This window comes from Mauremys reevesii, linkage group 12 (genome assembly GCF_016161935.1).
Source record: "Mauremys reevesii isolate NIE-2019 linkage group 12, ASM1616193v1, whole genome shotgun sequence".
Classification (NCBI taxonomy): Eukaryota; Metazoa; Chordata; order Testudines; family Geoemydidae; genus Mauremys; species Mauremys reevesii.
This window is the reverse complement of record NC_052634.1, coordinates 37,557,454-37,561,217: the sequence shown is the minus strand read 5'-3', so window position 1 is coordinate 37,561,217 and position 3,764 is coordinate 37,557,454. Positions and strand designations below refer to the sequence as shown.

Below are 3,764 nucleotides of genomic sequence, written 5' to 3'. Positions count from 1 at the left end.
TTAAAAGCAGATCCAACGTATGACAAATACTTGTACCTGAGAAAGTAAAATAGGTTTGAAAAGTCTGGACAAAGCCGGGTTTCCTCACCCAGCTGTTGTGTTTGCTGACAATGTCGGTGCATTGGCTTCGGCAATGTTGGCCAACCTCAGAATTTCAAATGATGATTTGGAAGCAAGGTGTGAATGACTCTCCCCTGACAGCTAGTGACGAGCCAGGGTTGGGGGAGGCTTTGGGACCAGACTGTATTTACATGAACTCACCTACTCTGCCCAGGTATCCAGCAGACAGAGCTGGGCCGCCTCTGCTCTAGGTGCCCAGAGGAGGAGGGAAGGTGTGTGGGGCTCCAGCCTGGGAATCTTCTTCCCTCCTGCCAAGCCCTGACTATCAATCCCAGCCCTGACCCTCCTTTCTGCAAGCGCCATGTGGGCCCCAGGAAAAGTGTGGCTAGAAGCACCAGGGCCAAACTTGTGGGCATCAGGTGAAGCAGCAAGAATCCCAACCACCAGGGTAGCAAGTTCTAGAGCCCCAACCCACTGTGGCCCTTGCAGCCAGAGACCTGGCTCTAGGAGGGGTGAGACTGGCTCTTGCACAGCTAGAGACAGGGAAGTTGAGACCTGTGAGCTCCAGGGCTTCACCACAAGCCAACACAGGGTCCCACTGAGATTTGAACTCAGATTGCAGGATTCAGAGTCCTGAGTGCTGCCCGTTACACCATGGGACCAGCTCAGGCTGCCTTCTCTGCACATCGGTGACCCTCACAGGACTGGCTTGTGTAAGGGGGCTCTTGGCCCTTTACTAAAACTTTGTGTGTGTGTGTGCGGGGGGCGGGGGTTGGTTGGCTAGTTCCCAGCACCAATAGAAGGGGGAAGGGCCAATGGAAAATCAGGACCCTGAGAATGACAGTCCCCAGGGGCAATGGGGAGAGCCCAAAGCTCCAGGCCAGGCAGTGTAATGAGGGAGTCACCAGGCCAGGGGGTCCCATCCTCCGTGGGAGCTGGAACTGCCTGGGCCAGAGTGGGGCAGAGCTAAGGAGAGAGCAGGAGCCCGAGAAGAGCCGGGGAGCAGAGCTGCGCAGGTGTAGTGCCAGAAACTGCTCCCTGTAGGACTTTGCTACCTGCAGCAGTTACTGAGACCTGAGGTTGTTCTTATTTGCAGACTTGTCCTAATTGGCTAAAACTTGACAGTGGTTTCTCTAGCAAAGGCCAGTCCCTGGCCCCTTGGTCCAGACATCCTCATTCACATCAGGCTGGGGTGACCAGATGTCAAAGATGAAATATCGGGACACGGGTGGCGGAGCAAAAAAAAAAAAAGCTGGAGGCTTCCCACCACCACTAGGCGGCAGTGACACAGCCCCGTCTCCACCCAACTCTCGGCTCTGACCCCCACCTCCCCCATCCCCTCGCTCCTGGGCCCAGCCTGGGCTCCCAGCTCTGCAGCCGAGCCGCGCTCCAGGTTGCTCCTGCAGCTCCTGGGCAAGGGGCGAACCAGGCAGCCGGGCCCAGGCCCTCCCGGCAGGAGCGTGTCTGCCCCACATGTGTCTCCGCCCCCCCGCCCACATGGGCCCTGCCCGCTCTGCACTGCCCCCAGCCCCACTGCGCTGCCCCCAGGCTCCAGGGCTGGAGCAGCCTCCATGCTGCACTCCCGGCCATGGCCATGGCCCGTGTGCAAACCTGGGAGGGAGGAGGATGCCGCCTGCTTGGGGAAGAGGCAGGGCCAGGGCGAGGATTTGGGGAGGGATCCAATGGGGGAAGGAGGGGGTGGAGTCGGGGGGGCGAGTGTCCCTCTGGGCTCTGCCTGTGTGCCGGAGCAGAGGGCAAAATTGTTTGTTTGTCCAGTGCCAGGGCTGCTCTCACTCCCCAGCACAGAGGGGGCTGCAGGCTCTTTGCCAAGCTGGGTCTCAGCTCAAGGCAGATTTAACACTAGCAGGGGGCCCAGGTATGTGCTGGTGTCGCTCAGGGAGGGACTCTGGGCCAAAGCCTGATTAGAAATTGGGTAACACTGAAGTGGGACTAGAAAGACCCTTGCAGGGACGTGGGGGGTAGGTAGCCCCCATTGTGTGCCGTGCCCTCACCGAGAAGTCTCTGGGAGAGTGGATTCTTCCTGATGCGCCACCAACACGTCTCGTTGGTCCTGATGTCGGCTGCTCCTTTGCTGATACTGACAAGCTAGTTGTGGGCCTTTCCCACTCACCCCATAGCTCCGGCATGCACAGACAGCAACACTGGTGTGGAAGAAACAAACTCCACTCTCAGGTTTCAAGATCCTTAAGATCACGGACTTGCCAATATAATTGTCAGGGGGTATAGCTCCGTGGTAGAGTGTTTGACTGCAGATCAAGTGGCCCTTGGTTCAAATCCAAGTACCCCCTTATAAGCCTGGTCCTTCATCAAAAATAATTGCATATTCATTTCCATTATGTTCAGGAGCTCCACTGAATAGGGATGCCTGAAATGAATGGGAACACTCAACCTTTTCCTGTGCAAATGCATAAAAACCTAGCAAACATGTCCCTCCGATGAAATCAGCTCCAATCCTCTCAGTGTCTAGATTTGTTTTCATCAACTAAACAAAGGCACATGAAGACACATTTGCAGGTCCTTGGCCTCCATGGGCTACAATGTGCAGAAGAACAAGAACCACATCCACTTGGGAGGCATGGACTAGTCTGTATTACATTTGGTAAGTAAGTTGCCATTGGGACTGAAAACTCTACTGGAGGTGGACAGGAGCCTGTTGCAAAACTAAAATAACCAAGATTTACCAAACTCCCTGTTGCACATTCAATCCTCTCTTTTTTCTATTCTATTAAACTGAGAGCAAGTTACCAGTGACTCAGGGCTGGGGCGGAAGGAGGGTGCAGGTGGGGGGGAGGAGCCCAGGGCTGGGGCAGCAGGGAGTGTCTGGGTGGGGGAGCACTGGTAGGGGGGAAGGGGAGAGTCGAGAGCTGGGGCAGCACAGGGTGTGTGTGGGGGAGAGCCCAGGGCAGGAGTGGCAGGGGGGTGAGGGGCAGGGGGTAGAGCCCAGGGCTGGGGCAGCAGGGGGGTTCGAGTGGTGGGAGGCCCAGAGCTGGGGAGGCAGGGGGTGCAGGTGTAGGGAGGGGAGAGCCCAGGGCTCAGGCAGCAGGGGGATGGGGGAGGCAGACAAAAAAATTTTTTGCTTGGGGAGGCAAAAAACCTAGAGCCAGCCCTGCCTCCACCCACCGTGAGGTAGGTAGGAGCGGATCATTATTATCCCTACTTGAAAGAGGGAGAAGCTCAGGCTGAGACAGGAGAATTGACTTGTCTTAGGTCACACAGCCAGCCAGTGGCAGAGCTGGGAATAGGACCCAAGAGCCCTGATTTTCAAACTAACCATCAGATCTTGAATTTCAAACATTGAATGACCTGAATAAAGTGTTCTCAGATGAGCTCCAGACCAACAACAGTGCACAGTAATTATTCAGCAAGTATTTGAGGAGAACTGCAATGTTAGAGAGAATCATGAACTGCTCAGAGACCATTAATGCAGAGAAGCAGCAAAATTCATCAAACATATGACTGGTTCTGACTTATTTACTTGGTCTTCAAAGAGAACAACAAGGACCTGAGTCTCCTTCCTGTCAATAACCCCCTGCTCAGCCAATCAGGGTAGAGACTGAGGACGGGAAGCTGAGGGTTCTCAGCAGGGAGCCCAAAGGATGGTTCAGGTCACTGGTGGGGATCACTGCCCGAGCACTATTTCAGCCCCACATTTTTGGGTGGAGCTCCCACAGTGGGAGCTGCCA

At 55.4% G+C, this 3,764-nt stretch overlaps 2 non-coding genes across 2 annotated transcripts; one reads left to right on the top strand and one right to left on the bottom strand.

Moving 5' to 3' along the window:
- Nucleotides 1–650: 650 nt before the first annotated feature.
- On the bottom strand, nt 651–722 carry TRNAQ-CUG. The gene has a single exon. It is a non-coding gene; the product is annotated as a tRNA-Gln (tRNA).
- Nucleotides 723–2,297: 1,575 nt separating this feature from the next.
- On the top strand, nt 2,298–2,369 carry TRNAC-GCA. The gene has a single exon. It is a non-coding gene; the product is annotated as a tRNA-Cys (tRNA).
- The last annotated feature ends 1,395 nt before the right edge of the window (nt 2,370–3,764 follow it).